This window comes from Pyrus communis, chromosome 11 (assembly GCF_041283825.1).
Source record: "Pyrus communis isolate YQ-2024b chromosome 11, ASM4128382v1, whole genome shotgun sequence".
NCBI classification, from domain to species: domain Eukaryota; kingdom Viridiplantae; phylum Streptophyta; class Magnoliopsida; order Rosales; family Rosaceae; genus Pyrus; species Pyrus communis.
In genome coordinates this window covers 9312782-9320097 of record NC_142575.1, presented here as the reverse complement: position 1 = coordinate 9320097, position 7316 = coordinate 9312782, and the positions used below count along the sequence as shown (strand labels likewise).

Sequence of the window (7316 nt, the reverse complement as noted above, 5' to 3'; positions counted from 1 at the left end):
GCCTGGAGTACAGATGACCCAGGAGGAAACGGCGGATTGAAGTGTGCTGATTCATTCACCGCTTCTTCAAAAGCAAAGGTATCTCATATCATCAAGGTCAAAAGCAAAAGTATCTCATATCATGCTATTTCCCTGTCTTTTTCTTTGTCCTTGTTCTTACTCGCATGGCAAAGTGAAAGAAGCAATCAGCCGGCACTTGGAGTCAGTCTTCTGTTCTGGAGCCAACTGCCTGGAATCTATTACTGATTGCTTACCTAGCGTTGCTCTCGAGTAGTCATCTTCAACGGTTGATACACTTCCAGAGAAGGGACCACTTCTGCGAAGATTGAACAAAGAAACAGATAAAAGGAGGAAGCTCAGACCTTCGGGGAAGACCAAAAGAATCCTGCTGCCCAGTTCAAGAGTAGCACAAAGGAAAATCAACGATGGGCGGAAACCAGTTCAAGAGTAAGCCTGTGGAATCACAAAGATCAATGCCTCAATGCAATTACCAAGGAGAAGATGGAATTTACACTCTATAACCAGATTTGCGTCCCTAAACTCTTCTCTTTGTTAGTTACATTCTGCCATGTTTAGTATGTTTAGTGCTGTTTGTGTGTTTACTTATGTTTTGTGTGAATCTATGCTTAAAACATTGAGGACAATGTTTGATTTAAGTGTGGGGGGGGTAACTAAGTTTGTTGATGCAAATTCGTTGAATTTTATCACCCATAACTTCAAGTGTTGTTCCTTGCTGTTTTAAATGTTTTTAAGTTGTGTTTTATAATGTTTTGTTTTTATAACTCCGAAAATCACATAAAAATTTAAAAAAAAAAAAAAAAAAACATGTTTTGAAAAGCCTAAAAAGAGTGTTTTAAGTCGTTTTTGTGTGTTTGTGTCTTAGGGTACCTTCCAACACAATGATAAGGATTTGGTTTGTAATTGCATGACTGTTAAAGAGAGTTATAAACATGGATGAAAGTTTGATTTACTCTTGGTATATGCTTGGTTATGGTTATAATGTATGACTTCACATGCAATCATAAAATAAAAAAAAAAATTTGTGACATGCTTGAAGGAAGGAACTCAAACAAACGCTACAACCCTGTGAGACTCGAGCCATTACCTTCTTTGGAGAGTTATTTTCTGTGATTCTTTGTTTTCTAAAGTTGTTGCATGATCTCATTATTCCTTGCTTGGTTGCTACTTAGAATGCAATTGTATCATGATAGAACTAAATGCTACAACTTATATCCATTTCATTCAAAGCATGACATTGAATTGCATAACATATATCAAGATAAAGTTGTGTAGTTGCCACCATAGCCAAATAGCCTTACTTCCCATATTTCGTATTTGTTGTAAGTTTTAACCCCTTTGAACCTTGTTTAACCTATGTTCTTTGTTAACCCATGTTATCCTTACCTAGCCTAGAATAGGACCATCCATGCCTTTGTTCTTAAAGCATAGTAAGCATGACGGAAAATGAATTCCTTTTTTATTAATATGTTGCAGAAAATAAGTGTGGGGGAAGAATTATTGATGAGAGTTGTTGTGCCATAGGCACGGCTAAAAAAAAAATAAAAAAAAAAAAAGTTGAAAAAAAAAATGAAAAAGAAAAGAAAAATAAGAGTTGTTTGAATTTCCCCTATTAGTCTAAAAGTTGTTTTCCGCGCTCTAAAGGGAATTCTAAGTGCCTAATTCAATATTTTGCTCACTATTGCTTTAAGAATGTTTGTTTATCCTTTACCTTTCATTATTAACCAGTACCCTAGCCCCGTTACACCCCTTTGACTTCTATCTTGATCATTATGTGTTCAATAATGTGGAGTTTGGATTTGATATGAGCTTATGGAATCACTGGTTCTCATTCTAAGTAGTAGCATTCCATTCATGAGATCATATTCATGTCATTATCGTAAATCCAGAAAATGCTTTCTTTGTTATAACATATGTGAGATACTAGTCTTTCATGTTTACATCAATCTCTCACATATAACTAGTGTAGGGTGTGTAGTCAGAAAATCTGTGTGAAAATAGAGTGCATTCTAGTAAGGAATTGAGTAAATTCTCTAAAGCATGTTACTACATTTGAAATGTGTTTTAATTGCTTAATTGTGAACTAGTATGTGGTGACTATGATTAAGAATGTACTTAAGTGTAAAGATGGCTAAAATCTGTGAGAATAATGATTTTTAACTTGTCATGTGCATTGGAAATCCCTAAGACGGTTGTTGGAAGGTTTAGGTTGTGTTTTACTTGTTTAGTGTCGTTTTGTTTATTTGTTATTATTTTGTTTTGCTCGAGGACTAGCAAAAACTAAGTGTGGAGGAATTTGATAGGAGCATATTTAGGCGACTTACTTAGCTTGTTTTCGTGCATCTATGTTGTTAATTCATAATTGTTTTAGTAGTTTAAGCCATTTTCGTGTGTTTTTAGGTTCATATGGCTAAGGAAGCAAAAAGATGCATTTTGGAGCATTTTGGAGCAAAATTGGGCTTGGAATGGATAGTATATGCTTGGAGCCAAAGTGTTGGACGAATTTGAAAGTCTTGTATGCACTTTGGACATAAAACAAAGGGCCTAGCCCAATCGAACAATCCTTTGAGCCATGCAAAACCTCTAGCCCAATCAACAACCCTTAGCCACATGCAAAACCTCTAGCCCAATCAACACCACCCGCATTTCAAACAAAAAGGAAGAGTTTAATAACTAATAATTTCAGGCACTTTCCAATTCTCAGCTAGCATGATAAAGACCATGGATAATTTATTGTGTCCATTTTCCTGCCATCTTCAGTGACCAAAAACTGAAAATTTCTTATCAAATGTGTTAATGCTGCAATATATAGGATGACGGAGAAATTTCCATTGAAGATTGGTTGAGGAAATTGCCAGTGCCACTACTCGCCTTTGGAAAGATGTCTTTTCTGGAAACCTTTTCAAAGTGTTTAGGATCCGAAAACTTGTAATCGATTATAGTGTGCCTAAAATCAAACAATGACCTTCACAAAAACTAACTCAAAAACCCTAAAACCCTAAATCCCTATACCAGAAATTCACATAATAAAAAAAAACCCCTAATTCATAAATTACCTAGTGTTTTCGACAGCGGTTAGGTCGCGACGGTGGTCGCGACGGCAGTGATGGGGTGACAATGGTGAATTGTGATGGTCTAAGCTGTATAACGGCAATCGCACGAAACCACAACCACCTTTTCAAATTCTGAAATATCCATCAAAACATAATGAGAGGTAATCAAATTTGAAAAACAAAAATATAAACTCCACTGATACAAATAAGAAATACAGAGAGTTACAAAACACATAGCACGGTTTAGACAACCAATCTGATTTAACCACAAAATGTAATAGTAACCTATTACAATAACATTTATAACCATTCTATATTGCAAGCACCCCCTTCCTAAACTATGTATATAGACATTTTTAGCTTGAACGATAACAATAATGTTTAAAATAAAAAAAATAAAAAAGTTAGCAATCCTCGGTTTTAACCAAATTTTTGAACCACGTGTGTCGAGTAGGACACAATAGTGGTTCATAATTATAGACTGAAACGCACAATTACTGAGTTGAAACACAACAATATTGATTAGTTATTCGTAGTGGAGTATTAAACTCACTGTTCTCTGTCCGGGGATAATTCGAGAGGCAGAAGCTAATTTCAGAGTTCGTTCTTCTCCATGTGAATACCAGATTAGTGTGGTTTCATCCTGTTAAAGATACGAAAAATGAAGAAGCGGTTAAGATATCTAGTAATGATCGTGAAGATGCGCAGCAGGAAGATGTAAGATAAAAAACTTATTAGTATGAAATGAATCCAATATCCTAATGTAAAGGAAATTACTCACAGTAGAAATTCTGAATGGACGAAATTTTGGCTTCCCTTTCCGGCTATAATTGATTAACTAGGAACCTTTTTTTAAAGCAATCAGTGCCTTCATGAGAGAGAGAGAGAGAGAGAGAGAGAGAGAGAGAGAGAGGAATATTAGGTGAAAAGTATTGCCAAATCACACAGTTATCAAAATCTTGAATATATATGTTTAACCATATCAAACATCATTTGCTGGATTCCACTCAGAGAGAATCACTTTAAAAAGTGGTGGCCATTCTAACAAAACGAACTCAATTAACCCAACATCTTAGTAAGTTATTAATCAGAAATATTAAAGGATACAGAGCAGATTAATGCATAGCAGTTATGTATGCAAGGAATACATAATGGTGTCTTCTTACACTCTTTGCAGCGAACTTGAGCCATTTGATTAACTAATGACATAAACATAAATTTTTATACCACATTCACAACAAATGACAACAGAAACATAGAATACCAGTTCTATATACATACCAGATCAATTACATTATAAATCACAACATTGACAACAAATGACATAAACATAAAATTTACAAATTACTTACTTTTCAACTCCAGGAAACCGATTTTTGGCTTAATTTTCTCAGTGTCGAATACTTATGATGGGCTTTCCAGTGACAACAGCTGGTGAGTGACCATGAAATTTGGAGTACTCATCCAACATCCATGCCATGGTCTGAACATAAGTGCCCACATCGGGTGCGGGAACATCAGTATGAGTTCCAATGAGGTCATGGATTTTCTGAGCGAAGATGCGAGTCAGACGCTCCAACTCGCTCAAACTTAAGTCCCTGGGGGTGCATCCGATTCCGCCCTTGGCTCCACCATATGGAATGTCGGCCACAGTAGTCTTACAGGTCATGAGTTGAGCCAGGGCATTCACTTCATCCGGATCAACCTTTAAGAAAACAAACCAACAACAAATTCGATACAGAATCCACCAACAGAAGACATACATTTCGCTAAGCTCCTTGGGATTTTATCCCCTGTGATATGGTCCATATTAGCCTGCTTCTTCATCGAAACCGACTTCACAAACACCTTCTTCTTTTGTTTTCAAATTTTCAGAAACACAACAATCAACTACGTTTCTGAGAAAATCAACAACAAAAAAAAAAAAAAAAAAAAAAAACCTCTTTGATTCAGTTTTACAACAACCAAACAGAACCTAAAAATTTCAAGCTTACATTTTTGAAGCGAGCCATGGACAGCGTTTGCAATTTCAGCTCCGTAGCTTTGTGATTAATTCTGCAAAAAATTATACGCATTTAGAGTAGAGACAGAGTGAATTTATGCTAGGGATTCGTCAGATAATTAAAAATAATTGAAAAATTAAACAAAATTACATTTGGGCGTTTAGGGTTTTGGGGGAGCTCTGTCTCTGCGTGAGGTTTTAGACGAAGGAATGTGATGACTGAACGCGCGAGGCAAATTAGGTTTGTTTATTAGGCGCATCCGAACCGTCTAATCATACTAAGGAAATCAAGATGCATCCAAAACATATTTTAATATGTGCTTTGTTTTGATCTAGTCAGTGAAACATATTTTGGACCGTATTATCTAAGACTTGATGAACAAAATGAATATACCAGCTCCATTTCGTATGGCACTTCCCTCTCCACCACTGCCACCCTCAGTACCTGTGCCACTTCCACCTCCTCCCCCACTTCTAGCTGAAAAGCCTCGCTCAACTGATTTATCGAGTGAATAGTCACTCAAGACTAACTCAAATATATAATTTATTCTCTAAAAATGTAAAATGTGAGTTTTTAGATATTTTAAACTTAAACTCACTTCTTTCTTTTCTCTCCCTCCTCCCCTCTCTCTCCAAATCTCTCTCTCTCCTTTTTTTTTTTTATTACCTTCTTCCAATCCACTATTTTCATTCTCTCGGTTCTTTCTCTCACTCCTCTTCCTCTCTATCTTGTCCGATCCTTTCGCTTCTTTCTCTTCTTACTTTCTTTCCTCCTCTCTCCTCTTTCTACCTCTCCTGCGACCCCTCTTTTTAGATCTCTTTGTCTAGTTTAAGTCGAAAGATTTAAAATTTTTAAATCGCAAATCAACCAAGTTTTTGAGTCTTAAAGAAAATTGTTTTCAAGAAATGTTTTGAGAAATTATAAAAAATTTCAAATAAGATACCAAACATACCCTTAGTTCTCTTTGACATTTTTTTGGTGTCCACAAATGGTAGAAATCATTCCAATTCTCCTGGTCCAAAAATTGTAAAACTGATTAAATTCTTAACGTACTGTAATACTATTGCTATGCCTTAGGGTCATTTTTTGGAAGCATTGATGCAGCCAAATCTGTTCTCAGCGTGAAGCTCATGCAGGTGAGATCTCTTGATAACCCTTATGCTTCCAAGTCAACCTTTGTTCCTTTAAAAATTCGATTAACTGTGCTGGCTTAAGTTACTCTCTTTGTACATCAACGATAGCTGAAGTATTTGATGGAACAAGAAAAAAAGTGGACAGATTGAAAACTAGGAAGAGTTATGGGCTCGGTTTGAGAAAAATGTGGGGGGCTATGAGGTTGGAATGAGACGTTTACCTTGACGTGTGAAGAAAGAATCTAATAAACTTAAAGGAGGAGTCCATATATAAATTTGAATGCCTTGATGAAGACTTGTTGTCATGAAGATTTCATTCCTTATAAAATATCTGTGGCATGTTATATAATATTGAAATCCAGTTAGGATCTTTTGCGGATCTTTGCATCTGCATCAAGTGCATTCCTACTTGCAAAAGCTAAAAGTAATATTTTGGATTGCAGGAAGGAAGAATGAGAGGTCAAGCTTTCGTGACATTTCCATCGGTTGAACTAGCCCATTATGCTTAGCATCAAGAATCCAAGATGGTCTTGGTGCTCATCTGCTAGTTTTATGGCGGATTTTTAATTGCATCCATGTATTCAGTTTTGCTTACGATTCAAGCAGATAGATGCAGTCCCTTTGTTATCTTGATGTTGGTTAAAATTACTCGTGTTATGCCACTGTACCTTTGTTGCAGAATCTAGTAAATGGGTATGTGTTCAAGGGCAAACCAATGATCATCCAATCTGGCCGGAATCCTGTAGCTGGGAAAGCGAAATAAAATGATCAACTATCTGGGGAGGTTCTGAACCATAGATTTTAGTTCTTTCTCTTGCCTTGCATCTATGAGCAAGCTGCACTTTCCTCGCTTTTGTGCCATTTTTAATGACATCTTACTTCTCAATCCACCATGTTAACAGTTTACTGAATTTTTAATCACCTTCAACATTGCGGATAATCAGCACTCTCAGTTTGCCAACATCAATAGATTTATATCGTGCAATCGTGTTTTTTCTTTTAGAAATTGGCTGGGAGTGAGGTTTTCTGCAGAACTTCTCGAGCACGAATGGTGCAGTAGAGGTTTTCTAGAAAACCCTAATGACCATGGTGCAGTAGAAGTTGTGATT

The 7316-nt window shown here is 36.2% G+C and overlaps 1 long non-coding RNA gene across 2 annotated transcripts; it reads right to left on the bottom strand.

Annotated features, from left to right (window-relative positions):
• Positions 1-4364: 4364 nt before the first annotated feature.
• Positions 4365-5365, bottom strand: LOC148692865 (uncharacterized). Of its 2 annotated transcripts, none has more exons than XR_015953127.1 (3): positions 5225-5365; positions 5066-5126; positions 4365-4925 (listed from the first exon to the last, which is right to left on the bottom strand). It is a non-coding gene; the product is annotated as an uncharacterized LOC148692865 (long non-coding RNA). The 2 variants fall into 2 exon arrangements; XR_015953126.1 differs by having other exon boundaries at positions 4368-4776.
• Between the last annotated feature and the right edge of the window lie 1951 nt (positions 5366-7316).